We start from the raw sequence: 26014 nt of genomic DNA on the forward strand, positions 1-26014 counted from the left end.
ATGGCTGCACCATCTCTACACTGTTACATTACAGTTCCAAATCTTTTGGGTTTCTAATACCATGATGGGAATTGACCCCATTCCTAAGTCAAAGTACAATTAAAGTTTATGAAATTAGTATTGTTTCAATCTTTGATGTCACACACAAGTGCTCTTCGCAGCACCCGCAATGTGCCCAGTAATGATTCCTTCAGCAATTTGTATGGAGTTACATGTATTGGTAACATATCTTAATATGATTGTAGATTCTTTTTTTATAAGACCCATTGCTTCTACTACTATTGGGACTGTCTAGGTATCTTTCTTCCACATTGCTCTTGTCTCTGCCTGCAGATCCTGGTATTTTATGACTTTGTGTCTCTCTGTACACAAGACACTGTAGTCACTGGGTATGGCAATTTCAATGATCAATGCTACTTTTGTCTTCTTTTCATGGACCACTATATCTGGCTTTCTATCATGTATCTTTTAAACTGTTGGTAATGAATGATCCCATGTGATGTAAACTTCATAATTTTCTATGATGCTTTGTGGCTCATGTCTCCAGTGTTTTTTAACCGCTTCAGTACCATGATGTTTGCACAATCCCCAGTGCAACAATCTTGCCACATTATTATGCCTTTCAATATAGGTCCTTCTGCCATTAGTATGTCACAACCAGCAACAAGGTGTGCAACTGTTTCCAATTCAGTTTTACAAAACCTATATTGGTCTGTTTCTCCCACATGTTCAATGGACTTTGTAAACCAAGATGTATGCAGCCCACTATCTTGGGCGGCCAGTATTAACCCTTCATCTCTTGATTTGACTTGGCCTCTCCTTAACAATTCCTGCATTCATTCCTGATCAACATGATCTTCTTCCACAAGTTTTATATATTTGGAGCTATATTTATGCATTTTCTGCATTTCTTACCTTCTCATCTGGTCCTTCACCTTATATTCTTTCTTTAGTTTTTTAGCACATTCACTTGCTGCCTGATTTTTATCTACTTCTGGTTTGATTTCCATTCCTGCTTGACGCTAACATGCTTCTGCTAGATTAAGCAGTGAAGTCATCTTACATTTATTCTCCTCATGTTTCAACACTTACCCTACATTTGGGTCTTATGAGGTTAGCAGATATGTGTGGAGTCCCACAACTGCAGATCTGCACATGTAATCAATTTCAAGGAGGACCATCCCTCCTTCGGAATGGGGAATATATAATCTTGGTATGAACTGATTTTTATAAATCATTTGGTGAGCATGAAACATCCTTCTTGTTTTCCTATCTAATTTATTCAACACATTTTGGACCCAGTCAATCACTCCAAAACTGTAAGTTAGGACAGAAGAACAAACAAGCTTGGATTTTGTTCCTAGATGTCAATGATGCTCTCAGGATTAATTTAAGTCTTCTAAAATATTCCTTATTGAGTTTTATTTGCATTTGTTCATGTTTTACTGTTGATCCTTCATCAATTCCCAAATATTTATACACTCCCTTTTGCTTAGTTCTTTTATATCACATTCTTGTCCCAAACTGATGTTTTCCTGGTGCTGCAGTTTTCCTGCTTTAAAGGTTGATTTTGCACATTTATCAAGACCAAATGACATCCTTATATCATCTGAAAAAGTTTTGACAGTTGTGCTTTCAGTTCCTCATCTGATGAGCTATACAGTTTTAAATTATGAACAAAGAGAAGATGAGAAATCTTTACACTTTGTTGTTTTCTAGGAGCCAATTATAACCATGACCTAATGGATTAATAAGACAGCTTAATGGGTTAAGGGCAATGGAGAATAGAAGAAGTGACAGATAGTTACCCTGGAATATCCCAGTATCCCAATATTGGAAAGTGGTCTGCCACTGTTTCATGGTCACTGTAATATGTTCAATCAGTGTAGGATGTATCCTATACTTTTCCAAGCACTCTTTTGTCCATGAATGTGGGATACTATAAAATGCCTTTTTGTAGTCAATCCATACCATACTTAGATTCTTCCCCTTTTTACAGTTCTCCACTATGACTTTATTTAACAACAAATGATCTTTTGTTCCATATGACTTTCTTTTATTGCCCTTTTGTTCTACTGCCATATTTGAGTTTTTTCTAGATGAATATAAACTCTGTCAGCATCAATTCCCATATATAGTTTATACATCATCAGAAAGCAAGTTATTGGTCAATAATTTTTAGGGTACCTTTACAAGTTCACTCTTAAGTAGAAGCATTGTTTTTCCTGTTGTTAGCCAGGTAGGTGTCTGTTCAGGGTGCGCATATAAATAGTTCTTACTCATGGTTTAATCTCCGTGCAAAGTTGTTAATATTTATAACCAAAAGTTAGGTACTACACCTGGGTCTGGGGTTTTCCATTTAGAGGTTTTTCTTAACTTTGTTTCAATTTCTCTGGCTGTTACTTCATCCCAGCTCATTTCCTGTACCTTTAAGCTTTTTATTCTTACTTTTACTTCTATTCATTTATTATGTTCCACAAGATCTTCATATATACTTCTCCAAAATGTATCTATTTCTTCTTTTTTTGACAGTCTTTTAATTCCTTTTACCTTGTTTCCCAATTCTCTATAAAACTTTTTTTTGGGTCATCAATAAACTGCATATTTTGTACTTTCCCTTTATATTTATCTGTGTATCTTCTAAGTTTTTCCGCCTGTCCTGAGACATGCTAATGAACCAATCCACTATATTGGACTGGTTCATTAACATGTAATTCAGGTGATTATACTTTCATTGCCATACTCTGCTGTTTAACTTTGTTTGGTAGCTCTACAAGACATGTAGAGCCATTTAATGAATACAATATGTCTTGCTGTCTTGTGCAAGTCATGTCACAATCAGCACACAATAGCAGTGTGAAAATTAGATGTTCATGAATCTGGCCTAATACCTTTATACAGGCACAGTAAACCAGTAAACAAGCAAGATATACCACTGGCCAATCATAATAAACACAATCTAAGGTTTTCTCAGTGATTTTCTGCACAAAATGAGACCGGCTCGTCACCACTGACACTATAATGCAAACCTTACACTTCTAGCTCTAAATCACTGAAAAAGCCAGAAAGGGCATTAAATAATCAACTTAAAAAGTAATTCAAGCTGAAAGTGCAGGAAGTAATCAACTTACACAGTAACTCAATCAGCAAATACTTAGAATGTGCATGAATCTGAAATTCAACAGTTTAAATGCAGTGGCAAAAACAAAAGAACTAAAGATTTAAAATGCACTTTTCTATTTCTGTCACCTGAAGCAAAGGAATAACATGAGTCACAAGCTCCATCCTAAGAAGTAGTATTTACCCAGATGTTTGCATTCGGTACTCTTGCTATTGCCTTCTCTTAGTTGAATGCAACAGAAAACTGGGTCTATATTATGTGATAGAAAGACGTGTTTATTGACTTCATTGACATAAACAGTGAACACACAAATCTCTAAATGGCCACTTCAGTGAATTTCTTCCCAGGGGAAAAAAAACTCTTGGCCATCATTGGGAATTTGCCCTTTTCCCCACTGTAGTGTGATCTTGGAGTTGGTATATTTAGTTGGGGGGGCAAATCCCCCCATTTTTTAGAGTTTGAAAGTTTGTTTTGTGTTTCTTTGGCCAAGCGATTTTTCCCTTGGGGAAGAAATTCAGTGAAGTGACCATTCGGAGATTAGTGTGTTCACTATTTATGAGTCAATAAAGATGAATTCAATGAACGCATCTTTCAATAACATAGTATAGACCCCAGAAAACCAAGCTGTACATAGGCCATGAAGAGATTTTCAGCAAAACTGCAATCAGACCCCTCAGTGAAGTCCTGTACACCTTTGCCTAACAGGGCCAGGAGGAACCAATGTCCTCCTGCCCTGTCTTTCACCTGGAACAAAGTAATATCATTATAGGATCATAGGATCATAGGAGATGGCTATGCTAATGGCCCTGGGGCCCTTACAAACCTAGCCAAGAGTTTATCCCCAAAATGAAACCTCAGTCAGCCCTGTCATCCCTGTCAGTGAGGGGCACAAGTGGAACTTCTGGGACAAATATGTGGTTTCCCATCCACTCATTGAGGTTGCACTTGAAAATGGTCAGCGAGCTACTCTGTTTGAAGTGTATGGGAAGTCTATTCCAGAGATGAGGCAGCCTCTAGGAGACAAACCTGTCTCTCCAGCAGGTTTTGTTGATGTCACATATTAGATTCAGGCCTTTTGAGCGGTAATGCATGAGGTGTTAGACTTATGGCTATGGAACATCTCTAGTAGGGCAGGGTCCGAGATTGCCTTGTAGTCAAGACACAGATCATCTCTGAGCAATCTGTACAATACCAAATAGAGTGATAGTGATTTGAGCCTGTCCTCGTAGGACAGGTGTTGGAGGCCATGGATTCTCTTTGTGAGGTATTTATGTGGCCTTTCCAGTCGGTGAAGATAATTGGAGAGGTACATACCAAAGGGGCGTTATATTCAATTATTGGTCTAATAAGGGAGGAGTATGCAGAAGTAATAACCTCATTTTTTTCTGGATGCAATCCCATTACTTATGAGATGAACCAAGTAAAAGGCTTTTCTGACTACTGCCGCTACATGATGGTCAAATGTGAGATTATCAACCTGAGTACTGAGGTCTCTTACCACAGGTTGTGTGCTTAGGGGGTTGTCGTTGATGTGGTAATCAGTAGGGGCCATATTTTTGTTAATCCAAAGCTGTCAACTAAGAAGCAATATTCAGGCTTTCCAGTGACTGAAAATCTCTAGGAATGCTATGAAATAATGTCCCTCTCCTCCTTCTCTTATCAGGTGCAAAACAAACAATAATCAAAGTTGATTCTTTAGAAACAATTCCTAGGCTCACGAATGATTGGTAGCCTAGTCCCAGATGTTACAAATTCTAAAGGTAAAATGAGAAAAAAAATAATACTCTGAAATGTGCAGGGTATACTGACTGAATGAGATGGTATGAAAAAGAAAATAAATTAAATTTTAAGAGTGAAAGGAGAGGGCCTTCCCAGTTGTGCTCTTAGTGATCAGTAGAATGAGGAGATCAGATAAAGCTGGGAGAAGTGTCCAAAATCAAATTCATAGTAGCTGAAAGCAGCTGAAATGTCACCAAGTTTTAAAGAACAATAGTGATGAGGTAGGAGGGTGGGAAAAATAAAACGCAATCAGAAAACATCAGAATCACAGAGTACTTCATCTAAAAGTAATACAGCAAAATAAGAAATGCTATTTCTCAGTTCCTCCCACTAATTAGATAGACTGAATTCCTTTTCAATAAGTGAATGTAAAAGCAATTATTTTCTAACTGACCCTAGTGAAGAACTTTTAAAACTCCAGGATGAAAAAAAAATAACTTTGAGGTAAAAGAACATTAAAAATAAAACAAAATGTAATGCAAGAGCAAAAAAAAAAAAAAAAAAAAAAAAAACAGGAAAATATCCAAAACTTAATGAATAAATCTAAAATCAAATATAGTCAGACAATAGCAGAGTCACACAGCACTTCAGCTAAACAATAATTTAGCTAAATGCTTGCAGGTAAATAAGAAATCCTAGTTCTTGGCTAGACTGGATTCCGTTTCAGTCAGTGAACAGATAAGAAATTATTTTCTAACATACTGTAGCCAAGAAGTTTTAAAACTCCAAGAGGAAAATAACTTTGAGGCAAAACAAAATAAAAGCTAGTGTCTCATTTAAAACTCGACTGTCATCTTGTAGCAACACTGTGCACAGTCCTAGCTGACATACATCCAAATGAAGAATGACAGTTAGGAATTCCATAAAATTTCAAGAGCCGGAGCTTCACTAACAAACATTTTTAGGAGCTCTGTACACATTTCATCCAATATAGACTGACAGCAAATGAAATTATTCCTTAGTGGTTTTCATATAGGTACTGTAAAATCCATTAGATCAGATACAAGCTTTGTGTGTTACTGAACCATTTCAAGGAACTGAATACGAGCGGATTAATCTTATAATTCTAAATATTCACTACAATACCAGCTTTCTCATATAGATCTGCCAGTGCTCTTTGAGAACATGAAGGTAACTGACAGACTACCTCAAGGATCTGTGCTGGGACCTTTGCTAATCAGTATCTACTTCTCACATCTTCATATGTCAAACAAGGATCACTGGTTAATAAAGATCATAAATATATGTAAGCCAGGAATTGTTGTCAAGCCCTACCTCTGGCATATAGGTACTTCAACAGAAGCTTATACCTGTCAATAGCTGGTTTACAAAAGTGGACTCAATCACAGTGCTAAAAAGTGCAAAATTGTCTCATTTATAAAGCAGCTCCAAGTTTCAGCTTGTACTATATATAGAAAACAGACAACTTCAAAATGAGAAAGTTGTGAGAAACCTTAGTACTTGGTGGATACTTCTCTCACATTTGGCCATCTCGTTGCAATCGTGGTTAGGAAATCCTTTTACCTTGCAAGGATCATAAAAACATATCTCCTCCAGATCCAAACAAATTTTCATCTTCTTGTATGCCACACTGATGAGACTCATCATTGTGTACAACACCCCCTTTCAATGTACCTTACTCAGCTTATCAATCAATTGGAAAGTCCACTGAGGTTCTTAAATAAAAATATCATGGGCTTAGAACATCTGACCTGCCAATAGAGACTGGAGCCAATATCCTTATGTCCAGTATGATATAGACTCCTTAGGGGTAATATGTGCCTTGTGTATAGGGACATAATGGATGCAATGGTATAACTCTTACACCTCCAAAAATTATCAGCACTAGGGCCAGAGACTCACATCTTCTCCTACAAATAAATAAGACAAGGTGGAAGGATAGATTTATCATGGGGTGCCTATTCTGTCTAGGAAACCAATGTCCTTTACAAATTTAGTGTGACACACTGTCTGCTTTGAAAAAGTAGATAGACAACTGGATGCATATTCACAAACACAACTCCAATATGACTGGCCTGGCCCTCTTTGAAAAGGGTAGTGTGGCCTAAGGTTGGGGCCTAGCAAGGTGGAAATGGTCTTGTAGCTCATTTGCCTTGTAACTCCTATGATTCTATGATTCTGTGGTCTCAGAACTTCATAACACCAACATGTTAAAGACTACTAACTCATATTTAGCATTATGTTCTTGTTCAGCTTCAGACCTTTATGCTTCTTCCAAGCAGATTAAAGAGCCTCATATCATGATACTGTCTAGTAAAAGCCAAAATCAGCATATCATCTCTAGTCATAATGACTCCATCAAGACATTCTATTATCTCAGAAACAGCACTTTGAAAAATATATGAAAATGAACAAATATGAAAAGGAAATCTGAGAAGACAGTATCTCACCACAGGTTTGTTAAAATGTGCATCTCAGTGCTTGCTTTATCCCATTTGATTTGCTAAAACATTGATCTATACGCAGTACAGAAAATTACTCAGCATTGGTTATAACCAGAAACAACTTCCTTCAGAGACTGAAATGGATAGTACTCTGTTTTAATCCACATCTTTAGCTCTTGATAATATTTATATTCTTAGCTTGTCTTGTTTCACAGTTTCAGCACTGTAGTTTACCCATTCCTTCAGCTTGGTTTGCTTAGCAACTGCATTAAGTCTGCATTCTTTCCAGAGCTTCAGTCCTCCCCTTAAGTTCTACAGCTACTCTCTTTTGGTAAATGCTTCATTATTTTTGATTCTGGGGAAATCTGTTTGCAATATTCATGTGGTAAACACCACAGTACAATAACAAAATTGGCATATTCCGGCAAAATGTCATTAACATCTGAAGTGTATAAAAACAGAGATTTTTTTTTACTTTGTGAATTTTTTCATATCTGATTTGCAGTGAAATAATAATGATTATATTCTTACTATGCTAGCTATACCCTTTACACAAGAAACTCTCAGTAATTGCCTTAACAATTATGTTCATATTCAAGGTGCTGCCAACCCTTGAGATGGAAGCAACATTCGTATTGCATCTTATACATCCATTAACATTGCTACGCTCACAAATATTCAGATCATCTACTTTAAAGAAGTTGGTAAAGACTTTCTTAATGCTGCTGCAGAAATCTTCCTTAAATTATTTAGATAAGTGGTTGAATTTAAAACAATTAACATGTCTGTCTGTCTGCCAAATGTGCAAGCTGTACTGCAAAAGTATACACTAAGTTCTCTTAACTGTCAAAGGTTCTCATAAGATATTTTGCTGGTTTACTTCAACATCCATAGATACTATATGAAGCATGAGTTTTCATGTTTTCTGCTTATATTCATATGTGAATGACATCTGACCCATTGGCTTCAGTTTGCGACTTCTACATGCCAAGTCAGTGAATGCAGCTTTACACATAATCTCTAACAACTTCAGGGCCTTAAAACTAGACTCAGCTCAAATTCTCAGGTCTATATCAGAGCATCAAAGTTTTAAAACTTCGAATGTTCTAATATTGACCCATTTTGAGCGAACACTAAAAATAGCGAAGCTGCAGAACACCAAATTCTTTCCTAGGGAAATAATTTGTTTGGCCGGTTCTGTGGTTTCGCTATTTTCAACACTGTGGTGGAAATTTACGGGTCGGGTACAGGTAAGTGTGCGATTGTGTGGTTGTTAGGATTAGGGTGCAGGTTAGGTGAGTTAAGATTATGGGCAGGTTAAGTGAGTTAGGGTAAGGGTGTGGGTTAGGTTAATTACAGTTAGGGGCGGGTTAAGTGAGTTAGGGTTAAGGCACGGGTTAGGTGAGTGTGCAATAGTGACAGACCTTAGGATTACGGTTTGGGTTAAGGTAAGTGGATAGATAGTAGTGTCTCTATAGTTTAGAGTAGGGTTAGTTGTAGGATTATAAGTGTATGTGTGTGTATTGATGTTTTTTAGGTGTGCTTGTGTTGTGTGCATGTGTTTCGGAATAGTTCTGAATGTTCGATATTATGTGGTTTAGATATTTTAGGTTCGATGAAATAGCGTTCACTATTTTCATCTTTCGATAACGTGATATAAACGCCAAATTTTCCACTAATATCCAGATTAAAAATGTTTCTTTGCCTTGCATAATCAGCTTTTCCGATCAAACAGTACTCCAATTGCTTGCTTTCCTTTTTGCTATGCCTCTCTATTGGACCCACAAATCTGTCAACATTCTTGTCCTTTATAGTCTTAAGAACATACCAGGTTTGCAAATTAACTGTTTTTCCTCATTTACAAATTTTGATGAAAGATCCCAACCTCCTCGGAGCATGCAGATTACACTATAAGCTTTATGTTGCCTCTTCTTATACTTATAACCACATCTAATCCATACCACTTTATTTCCATTTATGTGGTTGCTTCTAGATGCCATCTTGGAGTTTCTTTTATCTTCACCCTTAGTTTTTATGCATTTATGTATGGACTGTAAGCATTATTTTACTCTTATGGTTAGTCACTGCCTGTGTTTTGTACAATTTCAGTTAATCAGTCAGTCATTTTAACTATATATTCTAAATTTTACTTGTTCTGCATAGATGTTTTCTGTAATATCATGTCAGAATATCTGAGCAGTCCCCATCTGACATGGTCTATTCTTTATGCCACATACTATTCTGGCTCTTAGAGGTGAGTGACATGGTCATCAAACTCATGGTCTCTACTTTTGATCTCCATTCCACAAGCATTTATTGTTTTCTTTAGCCCCTGATTTCTGATAAAAATAATATGGTCCTAACTTCTCATTCATGCCCAGCATGCATTCTGCTGGGAAGATGTACAGTGGACATAGCACAGGACTCTCATGAAAAACAAAAAACATAATTATTATCTGACAGCAAGATACAAAATAAAAAAAAAAAAATATATATATATATATATATATATATATATATATATCTATAGTTTCACTTCATAATCGTGAATTACTGAAATCTCAAAATTCAGTAACCCGAGACCATGAAGCTGAAAAGCAGAATGCCGAAAGTCCATAAGAGCGAATTCCAATATCTCGAATCCGCACTTATGCATTTCTGGTATGTCGTGTGTAGTGTTATGGTGCCTGAAATCACAGGAAAGTGAATGTGTGTGTGTATTTTTGTACATTGTGTGTGTGTGTGTGTGTGTGTGTGTGTGTGTGTGTGTGTGGGTAAGGGTAAGGAGGTGTAAGTGTGAGTGTGAGTGTTGGATTTGTTGGTGTTTGTCTATGTGTGATGTGTATTCATGTTCGAGTGAGTGGAGGATGGCGTGGTGTGAGTTTTTTTTTATGTTATGTGCGACCTCGGAGTTGGTATATATAAGTAGGGTGGGTGTGGGGGGTGCAGGGGGGCTTGCCCCTTGCTTATATTTAGTGTAGGGTTGTGTGGTTTGTGTGCTGTGGGTGGAATGGTGTGTATGTTAAGTGGTGTATGGTGTATGTATGTTCATGATTGTGTGATTCGTGATTGTGTGTTTTGGTGTTGTGAATGGTTCGACTTCATAGTCTCGGGTTACTGAATTTCGAGATTTCCATAATTCGAGATTATGAAGTGAAACCATATATATATATATATATATATATATATATATATATATATATATATATATGTATATGGGTTCCGGATGTTTGCTCAAATGAGCAAATGACTGAAACTCAAACGGCTGGGCATACTTACGCGAAAGTGATTTTCACCGAAGAAGCACTTTCGCGTAAGTATGCCTGTTGCTATGGCTGTACTACGGTGCAGGTAAGGGAAATTTCCCTTTTCCCCACTGTAGTGCAGTCTCGGATGGAAACTATTAAAGTAGGGGGGTGGGGGGGTAACAGCCCCCCACATGGGAAGTGCAGGGGGGCGAAGCTCTCCTGCTAAAATGTAAATGTAGTGTTTTATTTTTTTTTTTTTTTGTAGCACATTTTAACGAAAGCACTTTTTCGATAAAAGCGCTTTCATTAAAGTGTGTTTTGTTATTATGGATTTGGACGTTTGCTCATTTGAGCAAATGTCCTAGATCCATATATATATATATATATATATATATATATATATATATATATATATATATACATATATAAGTTTAGGCATAATACTGTAGGCTAAAACAATTCATCTCTTTTTCTTAATAATTTGTAACAAAAGTATAATTTGTAGTACTTTCCATTGGAAATATGAAAAACAAAACATTTGATTAGTTGCTTTGGCTACTGCAAGTTGTTTTATTGTATGTGTGCTTCTAGACATCTCACTGGAGAAGTAACTCAATTCTTTATACATTGCATGACCTTGATGTTCATATAATAACTTCCAAGCAGTTAGGCAGCCTCTGGCTCTAAAATAAGCTTCATCCCGACACAGTGTAACATATGTAGTTCTTCTGAAGCATTGTCAGAAATAATCATAATGAAGAGACAAAGGTAAGAAATACAGTCACATAACAACTTTTCAGGAAGTACCTGAGAGAATCATGTCACATGACACACATTGCCAGAGGGTTTATTATTTCTTAAAGTGATATTGGGTATTGTACTGTGTATACCTGTACTACACTTACTTTCCCCCAAGCAGAAGGAGATCTAGCCAAAATGTCAATCACTCCTTCCCTTCAGACCCATCCTACTGTTTCACACGTTGTTACCTAAAAACAATTCACTAGTGGCACAGTAACAAGTGAACCCTATTTAGTAACTGGTAATCTTTATTTTGTTTGTAACAAACTGAGAAATCAATCACAGTCCATAAACCACATATGCTGTTTGAAAGTTTAGAATATGCATATTTCACCAAAGTTCTACATCAGGAAGGCAGGCACAAATCAGTCACAGCATTTTTAGCAAGTTCACTACATTATTTATCTCAGCTGCTGGCATGTATACATCTCAACTGTCCAGAGTTTTGCAGAATATCCAGATTGTTGCCTTATATTTTTAGTCTGTTCCTCATAAAATTTAGTTTTTCCTGTAATTGACTGGCAAATCATAGAGGAATAATGTTAGAAAATAATGGCAGATATCTGAATTTCAGACTTCATTATCTGTTGCATTATCAACTTTCTAAGTGTATAAGAGCAATATTTGAAAAAGTCCCTATTTTGGGGCCTTTGTACCCACATTATTTATGGATTTCTACAGTTTTTTTTTTTGCTATAAGATGTTGAGAGGTATGCTGGCATGGACTGCTGTTTTAATACTTAGTGTTATTAATCTTTTTGAAATAGCAATTCTTCATTGGGGAGAGAAAAAATAATCTTAAATGAATATTCAAATGTTTAAGGAATTAATACATCTACACAGTACACAATATATATATTACAGAAACAATAACTCTATTTCACCACTGAAATTACACTCGTGTCTGGTTAAACATGCAAGTAAACTACTTTATGCTATGTCAAACATTTCATTAATGTTTAAGAAATGAAGCCTTATAGGACCATATTTTATATTGGTTCACATTCGATGAAATACTTACTGGCATACCTCTCAACTGTACAGATTTTCGCAAAATGTCCAGATTTTTGCCTCATAATTTTGGTCTGTTTCTCATAAAATTGTGGTTTTCTGGGAAATAATTGGAAAATAATTTAGGGTTGAAGTCAGAAAATAATGGCAGACACTTGAGTTTCAGACTTCATACCCCTCAGAAAATTCATACTAATGCAGAATATGTTATTCTATCTACTTTCTCAGTTTGTAAGAGCAGCATTTAAAAAGTGTCCCTATATTTGGGCCTTTGCTTCCATCCCATTATTTATGGCTTTGTCCAGATTTCTTGATCTAAGAGGTTGATAGGTATGTTACTGGGTCATTCAAATCATCACAACACACTGTTTTTCTTCTTTGAACATGTTTTCTTACCTCAGAGTTTAGGAGTCAGGATCCTAAAATTGTCATTAATCATGTTCAGCAGCTCAAACCCTGAAGCAGGAAGCTTGGTGTTTTTTCAGTAGTACTGTAGAATAATATTTGCCTCAGATTCCTGTTGCAGTCATTATGGTATTAGAAAAAAACTCAATCCACTCTTTACATCCACAAACTAAGTATGACTAATTCAGGGAACAGCTGTTCAAATACTTTCCAAACTGAGTATTAGCCATTTCCCTTTGAAGCATCCTTTGAGTAAATCTCAAAACAGAAAACATATTGAATGGGTTTGCAATTAAACAGCACTGCATAGAGTTTTGCAACAAAATAGCTTGGTGTACTTGTGTGGCTAAACATTTGTTTAATGTTTTTTCTCCCATACTATATGCTAGAATCACATTCATTTAAATAGGAAATTATTTAACAAACTAACACTCACTATAAAAAAGATGTTTAACTTAAGAGTAGTTCGGCACTTTGATCTGGTGAGTCATACTTACTCAAGCAGATACAGAATGAGTCAAATCTTCATCTACAGGATGGAGATTTTTATTAGTTCTGAGCTATAGATCCCTGTTATACTACAAGGCTCCAGACAACACATAGGATTTTGAGTGCCTTCGGAAATAGATTTGCATTGGAGTCATCCTTCACTTTACTGATCCATATACACAGATCATGCATAGAATGTATACAAAAGAAATGCATATAAATATTAACAGGTCATTCAAGTGTTATTACAATACTCTTACTAACATGAAAAATAGGAATAAATGGTGCTGTGTTGCAGACGGATTATGTCCTATAGTAAGAAGGCTGACACTAGGAGTGCAATATGAAAATATGAAATTAAGCACAGCAAAGTGATATTATAACAAATATATATATATATATATATATATATATATATATATATATATATATATACAGAATTATAGAAATGACCTACACATTGTTTCAGATGAAAGGAGGAATACAAAGAATGAAGAGAAAGGCTGTGTGTATGACTCAAGCCACAGAGACTGCAAACAGAAACCCCCAAAATACTACTATTAGGCTTAGTTGCCTGCTACTACAAATGATAAGGCAGGTCCACAATGAATAATCACATCTTATTTAACTCACACACAATTATTTGAAACCAAAACATCTAAAACTTCAGAGGTCACTGGTCAAAACAACAACATTCATACAACTGTAAAACACAGAACAAAAATTCTTTAACAGGGGCCTAGCCCCCCTCCCCACTCTGAAACATAGGGGCAACTCCCCACATCCCAGAACTATATGTATACCAACTCCAGTGATGCACAAACTCAGAGAAGAAAGATAAACTAAGGACAATGCAACATTTACCAGAATGCTAGTGAATTTTCAAGTTCAGTGCTCTCACTGGGAATGCATTAGTTTATCTGCTAACTTGTAAATGAAGTAATCTTTATTGGCCCTTTTTCAGTCACCACGTCAGCCATAAGAAAAAGGGTAAATGCAAAATATAGACAGGCATTTTAATGTAGCTAGTGAACCAGCATGTTTTGAAGAGATGGGAGGAAATAGGAGTACTTGGAGAAATCCCAGACACCCACTAAACTCCATGTGATACCAGGTAAATACTGCCAGTCCAACTATCTGGAATTTTGTAAATAATTATATGTCATTTGAAAATATTAAAATGATTTATATAAAATTGCAGCACTGCCAGCCCAGCTATCTGGAATTTTGTAAATAATCATATGTCATTTGTGAATATTAATATGATTCATATGCTTGTCTTACAAATGCTAAGAGAACTATATCTTTTGTGTACATTAAACTACTGGTGCAGAACTGTATGTTTATATACTGAGCTTCAAGAATGTAACAGCAGTGTACCCTACTGGAAAAGAACAGAAATGTATCTAAGCTATATACCTGCACAAATGTATGTTTTAATAGAAGAAGCTGAAACATACATAATTAAATTGGAAAACTTCAAGAAAATAAGGGAATTGTTTTACAGTTATGTTATCTCAGTTTCAGTGCAGCAAGCAGACACAGTGTCTAGAGCTAGAGGTGTTCCTATTGTCTTGAAACAAAAATAATTACTAGGTTTCAAATGTTAACTGTGTTACGACTTCCAGTTCTAGGCAAACATCTGAGAGATATGTATATTTCACAGAGAGATTTTTCATTTCTGTTAGCCTGGGAACTGAAGGCAGGTGAGAAAGAGTGATGTCATCTGAGCTAACCCAGCAGTAATGTTGATTATTAATTTAAGAACTCTCTCAGAGAAAGTCTAGGCATTTTGTATGTTGTCTTGGATCTAGAAACATCCACTCATCATTAGCACTATATTTGCCTTGCTCTGTAATTAAGTTATTTATGGCATATTATCTTTTAGACATAGATAGAAATATAGCAAATATTAATTTAGATTTTTTCTGTATTTATTTGAGACTTGTCCTGCTATGTTGTTTTAAAATGTTACCTGTGATTCTGAACTCTGCAGTTACTGTGTTGCTTGAGTATTATCTTGTTCTTTTATTATTTATCATTAAATATATTTAAACCTTTCAATTGTGGCTGATTTGTTTAGAGATATTTAAGCTCTTAGAGTACTTACATATGTATTTGGTGACACAGTATAGACCACTTCCAAATAGCCTTGAAAGTCTTGGTCACACTTAACATTTGGATACAAGTAACATTACATAGTAGGATTGGACACCTTTTAGTAAGGGTGTTATAGTAGCTGATAAGTAAGAGTGGCTGGTGGCAGCTAGTACTACCTTATAGTTTTGGCAGAAGGGGGCATAGCTATGAAACCTGTGCCAGCCTTTCCCAGGTGTATGTGTGTGTGCTTGCATATCAATCAAATCTCAAAGTTTGTGTGCGTCAGCTACTTGGGCAGGGACACGAAGCACTGGTTGGACAGATAGGGTGCTGGAGGGCTTAGCTTAGCAACTTCTTGCAACTTTTCTGTTAGCCTCTTTGTTAGCCAACCAGATTTATTCCTTAGTCTGGTCCGTCTTTTCTATCACCCAGTTTTTCTGCCCTCCTCCTTTCTTTTGATGACTTCATAGACTTCTACATTCCACCATCAGCTTGTACCTTATCTTCATACCTGGCTCAACTGTGTACCTATTCTATACTCTTTACACATACTGTTTTGAGGCACTGCCATTCTACTTCAGTTATACTAATTTCTTCTTCTTTCTGATGTGTTAGAGCACTGAGTATTTTCTTGAATTTTTGTGCTTTCTCTCCATACAACTTCCAGGTAGTCAGTCTAACCAAGTATCTCTAATGGCAGAGAAGGTCAAAGAGAACAAATTGTGGTGGATTGGGCACATGTGCAGGACAGTAGAGGAAAATCTGATAATGAAGATTTGGGACAAACAGGAAGAAAGTAAGCGGAAATGAGGGCATCCAGCAAAGAGATGGAAGAACTGTGTGAGAGATTTGTGACAGTTAGATATGAGTATCAATGAAGGAAGGAGAGTGGCATTGAAGAGAGAGAGAGAAAGAGAAAGATGATGACAGATGATGTGACACTCCAACCCCATGTGGAATATGGAAAAAAGAGGATCGATGATGATGATGACGATGATGATGATGACATATTTTAATAGCGATCACAGTTGCAGTAGAGAAAAATCTTTTGTTTCCCCTGACACAAATGACAGCTCAACCTGCTTCATCTTCAAGTGTTCTAATGCCATCAGAGAGTTAAATCATCTTTAGCAAGCTGTATGTCTGTCCTGAAACCTCCTTTCCTTGGAACTGTTATGTCAAGAGGTTTAGTAAATAACACACAAAGAAGCACGGTGTGGTCTAAGCTTCATGACATTTATATTGAAAATGATTTGTCTGGAATGTTTATGTACCACATGGCATGCTAAGCAATGAAGCCAGCTCATTACTATTAAAACTATACATCCGTATTCAACATCACCTTTATTAAATATAGAAAATGGTCTTCACTAGATATGTAGCAAAGAGACGGCATGCATTGTTATATTTACAAAATCAGCCATAAGAGTAAACTAAGTATACCATAGGCATTTACATCAAATATGACACTTTTTTACATATTCAAAGGTGTTTTCAGTGATGTCTTTTCAGTCCATAGAATCATTTTTAATTGTAGAACACTCACATTTCGCTCTGGTTTCTCCAATGGTCTTCCAGAGTTAAAGAATTTTATAAGACTATTTATACTGGACATCTGGTCTTTATTTTGAGACAGTTCTTGCTGCAGTAGAGCCTCTTATAGTATGGCTGTAGCAGTCTCTGTGTGATATTCGTAATCATTATGCAGCAGATATATTTGCTGGTTGCAAATGAGCACATCTGAGGTGCAGTTCAGGCATAAGCTGCACTTACTGCCAGAAGTTAGAAATTCATTTAAAAAGTCGTATGCAAATGAGGGCATAATGAGATGTAAATGAGAAATGTGTGCAAAACGTATGACTTACTTATACAAATGAGGCTGTCTTTCTGCCTTTTGTGATTCACAGATTTTGTTTGATATGCAACTTCAACATGTTTACTTTTGTTATAAAAAGTGAATTCAGACCTTTTTCATTCAATTTGCAGTTGCTGAAGATACTCAGTTTTATTACAAGCCTTGCTGTCTCCTGCTTTGTGCTGCTTGTCTCTTATGTACAGAGACCCAGTGCACCTGAATGGTAATGGCTGACCTGGGCAAAAGAGACATAGCCAAAGAATAACCACTTGAATGCTTCTGAACAGGAGTTACTGGATAGATTTAAAGTAGATTGAGATATCTTAAAGACTTTAGTGAACCTGTATGCCCCATTAATGGGAACTGGAAGTATGCATGTCCTTCCTACTCCTTTGGAAACTAAGGTATGCATAACCTTTACATACTTGCCACAGGGACCTCATAGAGACAGAGACTGGGGACAAGTTTAGTGTCTCAAAGATGTTTTCCTCAAGGATAGTGCAGCAGTTCCTTGATATACACTTGCACATTGGGTGAGCACATCTATTTCCCAGTGTTAGCACAGGACCAAGACAGTACCATATATGCCTTCTGCAAAATGGCATACTTTCCTGAGGTGTTTAGTGTGAGAGATTGTACCCATGTGGCTATAATATTTCCATCTAGAACATGGGGTGAAAGGTACTATAATAGGAAGGGTTATCCTTCCATCATCTGACATGTAGAGCATGATGCATACCGGTGTATCACCCATGTATCAGCCCGACATCCTGACAGTGCCCATGATTCTCACATACAGTATCTCACACAAGTTCACTGTACCACTAATTCCTACTTGGTAGGATTCCTCATGGTCACCTAGTTGGTAAGTGTAGATTATTATAATGATGGGCTATAAGCAGGCCAAACACTCGCTCAATGACTATCCATGCATGCGGTAGTATTGTGCCATCTTTCTAATAGTGTCTCATCCTTCCTTCCTTATGCGTCCCTTCCCTGTTAGGTTTTCCAGGTGACAGAGGCTACTCATTTGACCCATGGCTAAAGACATCAGTCTGTAACCTGCAGACAGCTGCTGATGAGCACGTTAATACTGCACTATCACAGACATGGATAATCATTGAGTGAGTGTTTGGTCTGCTTATAGCCCATATCTGTTTCCTGGACCAGGTGTGGGGACATTAGTATGAGCTTACTACTGCATGTAGAATGTCTATTGTTTTCTTTATTCTGCATAACTTGATCGTGCATTGGTCTGTTGTACAACCGTTACAGTCTGTAACCAATAGTGGTAGTGCAGCTCTATCTATTGTTTATCCAGCCAGTGGCAATAGTGACAGTGGCCAACTGGCAGCAGCAGCATGCCATCTCCTGCAACAGACTTATGGATAATACATGGCTGTACAGATGACGTGGCATCATCTAGTCCAAGGCCTTGAAATTCACTATGTGACAGTGTAAAGTTACAAAGATAATACTTGGTACATATAGTGCAACTTGTAGGCTATACTGAGTGATGCATGGTCAGCTTACATTGTACATCCAATATTTCTCTAGATATCTTACAAAAAGGTTCTTTCATATGGTCATAGCCATCACCCTTTCTACAGTGTTTAATGGACAGTGGCACAACTGTCAGTTATAGTGGTAGGAGTAGAGCAAGTGATATGAGAAAGTTTAGTGCTCTGGTCTGAATAATTGAATTTATGTATTACTGAAGCTGTATTCAGCTGCTAATGTAAATGGCAGTTATTGTTCATCTTGAAATGTTTCTTTGCTATAGCAGCTCTCACATTTTTTTTTTGTTATGCTAACTTTTTTTTTTTGCTTCTTTTTTTTCAAGAGCATGAAGATAAGGGTCACATTTGCCATTTCCAAAATATGTGATATGATGTGTTGTGATCTTTATTCCAAACTGCAGATTGTTTTTCCTGGGGATTAGTGCATGTGTTACAGCACTTCAAAACTTGTGTTACACTTGGTATGTATCATACATGATAACCCTTAAGGACAGTATTGATAGCAATCCCATAGAATGTGAGTAAGTGCTAACATGTGACACTGATGCTGAGTTGCTCTGATGATGGGATCTACTGCATGCCGAGGAACAATATCATTGACTGAACAATGCTGTGGGACCTGGACACCCTTAGATGTTCTTACCCTTGATGTGGATGCTCGACAAGGCTTACCTACCTTCTTTATGGGACATCCATGTAAATGCCTATAGCACCTTGACTGGACACACTTGGAGTCCTGTCTACATAGCCACCACAGATGCTGACACTTCATATTTCATGTCCATAAGTGTCCATAATATGTATGTGCTAAGCCTTTTCTAGTGTATGGCTAGCGACTGACATAAATGCAATGTGTGCAACCAAACTGTGAATGAAAATCATCATGGCATTGTCCATGGCCTCCTGCCATCATCATTAAAGGTTGCAGATTCTCCAGTGGCAGGTGTTACAAATTCTACAGTGGTGGTGATAGACAAAATAATCACTTGTGAACACAGCAAAATACTACACACTGTGCAAATATAACCCAGCATCAGAATCTTACAGTAAAATCTGATATACTTATACCAGTATTTTTAAACCAAACTTTTAAGTATCATATCTCATGCAAATAAGTGTGCTGGCTGAATCCCAAATTTTCTTGTATATCCCAAAGCAGATAGCTTTACTAAGTTGTCCAGTGAATTATGGAACCAGCAAAAGTAAGTGTACTGTTATATAGAAATACAACTACATACCTGGGCTGTCTCCAGTAGATATGCATGAAGCGTGGTGAAGGTCTCCATTAATGTCCAGCACCACACTGTGGGACCTTGTAGATGTATCACCAGACCAGAAACTCCTCCATCTCCATCAGAAGTGGCTCAACTGATGACCCACCTCCCATCAGCCTACTTTCCTGTATCAAAAGTAATGCAAGTGGCCATGCGGTAAACCATTTCATATGTATGTATACACAATCCTGGCCACCAATGGCATTAACATTCTTCACAAGATTTTCACACACATGGTCTTGTTAGGCCCAGGAAGCAGTATTCTGCCCAAATTGCTGTTGACTGTGGAGAAAGAGAGCATGAAGTATCATCTTATTCTCTGCCTTGAAGATTTTTGACTTTCATTTAACTTTTGCAACAAAGTCCACACTCTTTGTTGTTCTTTCTTGGCACTTCTTTGTAGGTATGAAAAAAGTGGTATTAACAAAGTGGATATGACTGCCCTAGGCAACCCTTTACCACACTGTTTTACTCCTTGTCAATGTATCATGATGGTGGTATGCCTGACAGTCATATTTATCTATGTAGACTGTTTACCTAATATTAGGACCATAACATTACTGATAAAATATCACCCACACTCCCACAACTGTTACATTCCAACCAACTCATTGTTAAACAGACTTTTGAACATGCAGTATACTTACAATCTATACAACAAGCAAATAGTGTGCCTCAAAATGCTTCTTAAAGGCTAGCCAGAATATATAACTGTGTGCTCTGAGTACTTGCTTCTGGGTCTATCCTTCATAAGGTGTGCCAATCCTTCAACATAACTATCGTCTTAGACTTGTTAGCTCTCCCTCTAGCGAGTGGTGCAGCTAGTGTCTGTGCCACCCAGGGCTGTCTTTAAGTTTGCTGCCCCTCCCCCTTCACAAAATCACAGTCAAATGGGGACCCTCCCATACACAGCCCCCCCCCCCCAGCCATTCCAGTGTCCCATTAATTGGCTATTTCTCTCCATTTATCATAAACACTGTAAAGTGCATATTGTTTTATGCTTTACTTCTACAAGGATTATCTGTATCATGATTTAATTTAAAACTTTTATTTTAAATTTTATACAATGAACACTGATAGACATCAGCTAAATAAAACAATACAATCCCACATTGAAAACAGACTTAGCATTAAAACGTCTCTGCCCTTGAAACTTACATTCATTGAAACAGCATTGAAACCCACATTCAAAGAAAATGCATCTAGCTAGTGGTGCATGACAAAATAGTACTTCTTTTTGACTATCTCCAGCACCATGCAAGCCCTGTAATCTTATATTCTGCTGGACTAATAAGATGTTTGTACTTGACTCGGGGAACATGGAAACATCACTATTAAGAGAAAGTGAATTACACAAGATCATGTTTGTAGGGTTTTGATGATGTAATGCCTCATGCCCCCTCAACTTAACCCCCCCCTCTATTTAGAGGCTTATGGGGAAGAACTTAGCCCCACACATCTCATGAAACCTAGTCAAGGTCACCGCTAATACTCTCATTTTATGGTGAAAAGCAAACTGTTACCCGGTGGCATGCTTTAATAGTAGTTACAAATGCAGATGCTGTAAGCTGCAAGATTATATGAACTGTGTAACCATACCTTGTAATTCTTATCACAAGAAACCTGTACAAAGGTAATAATAATGGGGGTAGAAAGACTTAAAATAAGGCCAGATTTTAAATATTGTTCTTATCATATAGAAAATGCAGGCTTGTGTTATGGAAATTGCATTTGTGAGCCCTTGGTTCCAGACTTGTTTTGAGTTAAAGCAGTCTTAGTACTTTTATTAGAATCTACATATAGTTCTTCCCTTTGCATTGCATTTTAGAATATAAATAATATATGATATAAATAAATCATATTGTATGTAGTTGTCATATATGAAATCAGGCTGTTCAATATGTACACTTTCAAACCATTTCATCAAGGTATTTGCATTATGGTTTCTTAAGTTTTCAAGTTCAGCTTACATTCCCTATCAAGCAAGCAAATAATGCCTATCCTGAAATGCCTACTGGTACACCTTTTGTTCAGCTTGAGTAATGTCACACTGTTAGTGTTCTTAGCTATGATTAATTGTAAAGTTGGACTGGTTTGAATGATTTAATTGAATCGACAATCAAGCTGTAGAGCCTTTGGTACAGGATTTGATTTTCTCACCCTAGACGCACTGAATTGCATGCAAACACACACACACACACACACACACACACACACACACACACACACACACACACACACACACACACACACACACACATCACACCTCTCAACTGTCCAGATTTTTACAGAATGTCCAAATTTTTGCCTCACATTTTTGATCTGTTCCTAATAAAATTTGTGGTTTTCTGTAAAATTACTGGGATGCTCTGATGATTGAAGTCACTAAGTAATGACATACAGTTGAGTTTAAGACTTTAGATCCTTCAGAAAATGTATGTTAAGACAAACACTGTTATTCTAGCAACTTTCAAAGTTTCTAATAGCAATGTTTAAAATCTGTCCCTATTTTTGTGCCTTTGTCCCCCGATTTTGTCAAGGTTTGTCCAGATTTCTTGTGCCAAGAAGTTGAGAGGTATCTCACTCACAAAGACACAGACACACACACACATACACATACACACACACACACACACACACAAACACACACACACACACACACACACACACACACACACACACACACACACACACACACACACACACGCACACACACACACACACACACACATGCACATGCACGCACGCACGTGCACACGCCACGCGCTTACCTTACCTTCACTCTTACTGGAATGGCTGTTTTAAATTCCATGCGTTAAGCGTGGAATGACTTTACAAGTTTTACATCCATGGTGACATGTGTGCATGCAACACACCCTTAGTCCTCCTTAAAGGAGAAGATGCTGCCACCGCAGTGTTAAGAATTTTTTTTTTTAATTAATTAGTGTTTTTGAAGTCTGCTGCCCCTAAATAAATGCTAGCTGCCACCTGGTGCGGACGACACCCCCACCCCTCAGCTACGCCACTGCCTCTAGCCACTCATTAAGTCTTACAAAATTATATCAAAACTAAAATATTATGTACTTAAGTCATACAACAGGTAACAGTAGCTACACCTGAAAAAATGAGATAGTGGAATGCTATAGGGTGGACAGGGACCTCCTACAGCAAACTGTTGAGCTGTGCTGGCCACGCCTCACACACAGAACCAACAGAGGGGTACCCATCCCAGTGGATACCAAGATATTTGTAGGCTTAAGAATACTAGCCACAGATACCTTCCAAAGGCCAACTGGGGATTTCATGGGGATCTCACAGGCAATCAGCATCCAGGGTACTCCACCAGTTCCTGGATGCCATGTCAGCACATGCCGGTGAGCACATATATTTCCACAACACCCGTGAAGCGTTGACCAGCAATATGCGTCTCTTCCACCAAATACCCTGAGGTAGTGGATGCTATAGACTGCACACACATACACATCAAAGCAGCACCCTAGTGGGGTAGGGTCTACATAAACCACAAGAGCTTCCCCTCCATCAACTGCCAGGTCATGTGCGATGTCCAGGGCATTATAATGAATGTGTGTGCTGGCAGCCCTGGAAGCTATCATGACTCCCACATCTGGTATATTATGCAGCTGTACCAGAGATTTGCCAGTGTGGACATCCCATATGGCCAACTAGTGGGGGATGCTGGTTACGCACTGGAGCAGTGGCTGATGACACCCATCAGAAACACACACAAGCCCGAACAAGAACTACATAATGAGGCACAAGCACAAACCAGAATCATAAGAGAGCATGTGTTTGGGATGCTCAAGTCATGGTTCCGGTGCCTGAACATATCCAGTAAAGCCTTGCAGTACTCTCTAGCTACATGTACCCAAATTGTCATTGTATGTGCCATGCTACACAATATGTTCCTGCAGAAACAGCCGCAGCAGGAACAGCATGGGGCAGGGCCACACAGCCCCCCACCATTGCCAAGGCCAGCACAGGCACAGACTGACTTGGAGGAGGAACAACCTGAGCCTGCCCCAGAAGGCAAAAGGAGGCATGCCCAGTATGCCCAGGCCTTGGCAAAGAGGCAACACATAGCACATACACTGACACAGTAGGGACCCAGGGAATGACACCTCTCTATGACTCGCACATACAGTAAAAGGGATTCAAACATGACACTACCTGTGCTTAACCATGTATAGGGAGTGTACTATGTGCATCCAACATAGTCAGCCCTCCAGCACCATCCTCAATACTGGCATAGCCACAAGGTAAGTCACTCTCCCTATCAATTGCTGAATGGAGTAGTATGTTCTGCTACTTGTATCTGTGGTATGAATGTGAGGGGAATCAGGTGGCTGAATGGGATGGCAGCAGATAGTAGACACCTATATGGGCATCATTAAATCCATAACAAATACTGCTGTGAACATAGTAGGCAGTACTAGACAAGGTGACAAATCCCACTGCAGGACATGTGGTGGGCCAAATGTGTGTCCATAGGACACACACATGCATGTCTGTAAGGCTCACATACCCAACGACAGTCTCAGCCAGCAGGACAGGTATAGATGATCACAAAGAAAGGCTGTGCTGAGGCCTCCGATTGATGCCAATGGAGAACAGCCCCACTCCAGACCTCCACAGACAGACTACAACAGGTCAGGCAGTTGGATGTTAGTTCTGAAGGGTAAGAAGTCTGAAACTGAAATGTAGGTCAATAAAACCTAAGATCTGTACAACACTAATATGCCTCTAGTCTGCATGATAGGTCAGAATACAGAATGAAATGGAAGCTAACAGATTACCTGAAATACCAGTACAGTCATAGCAAATGTTTACAGTTGTCAGGTGTGTGTGTCCCCAATCCTATGTAGAAATGTAGTAGCATGTACGTGTGGGTATAATAACAGTGGAGCACAGATTCTCTGAGCTGGCCAAATTAGCAGGATAGATTGTTGCACATGTACAATATGCAGGGCTTTGTGTATTAGGTTGTTGTGTGTTGTATATTGTGTGAAAGTGGTCAGCATGTTGACATGGAGGGTTGTGTCCCGGCGGCCTATGGCCAGTACTGTTGATGACCGGGCCAAGTTCTAACAACTGCAGTGCCAAACACAATGCATCCCAGCAAGGCTCAATCCAGCAGTAATCCATACTAATTGTTTGGATGTAATATCTGTCACCATCTGAAAGTACCCTAGACAGAGAGTGTATAAAATGTTACAGTCAAAGGGACACACCTTTGCAATTGTGCATACAGGTTAGCAGCACATTAGTTGTCTGTGTAGTATGGAATACTAATGAATTCTGGCCAATCACTGGCAGACCACAAAAGGCACAGTTATGAAGTACTGAGAGACTGCTAATGTCCCCGCACAAGACAACATAAGGAGAATGCCCCATGTATATCTGTGAGTCAGCTGCAAGAAGCTTCCATAGCACACATGCACTCAGCTCACCTCACCATCAGCCACAGGTTCTTCACAGGACATATCCCTGCTGTTGGGAATGAGTACAATATGACCCCCACTTCTGTATGGGAATTCCCACAGAATGCAGCATGCTGAAGAGGTGTCCCATGCAGGTGTGTCCCTAGCTGTAAGCAGCACCCTGCCAGCATCCATACCAATGGATTAATAAGGACAGAAACTATTGCCATTAATACCTTGCACACCTACCCTGTCACCCTAGGGGAATCCAGTGGCTTGCAGCCTGGGACTGTAGGAGTGACAAAATGCACTGGCCTGCTACAGATGGCCTGCATCACTACAAAATGCCCTACAATCACTGTCAAAGGCCTGTGTCTCACCCATACTGACAATGTATGTTATCTCATGGAGTCCCAAATAATGACATAACACAGTCCACAGAACCCAAATGCAAGGCCATATCGACAAATCACAGTAACATGTCCAGCATGACCAATCCCTAAATACTGGTGGGATGAAGTGATAACTACAGGGATACTTATCAGATATTGCTTGCATAATGTTAAGA

Source organism: Protopterus annectens, chromosome 2.part2, assembly GCF_019279795.1.
Source record: "Protopterus annectens isolate FY-2018-M chromosome 2.part2, PAN1.0, whole genome shotgun sequence".
Classification (NCBI taxonomy): Eukaryota; Metazoa; Chordata; order Ceratodontiformes; family Protopteridae; genus Protopterus; species Protopterus annectens.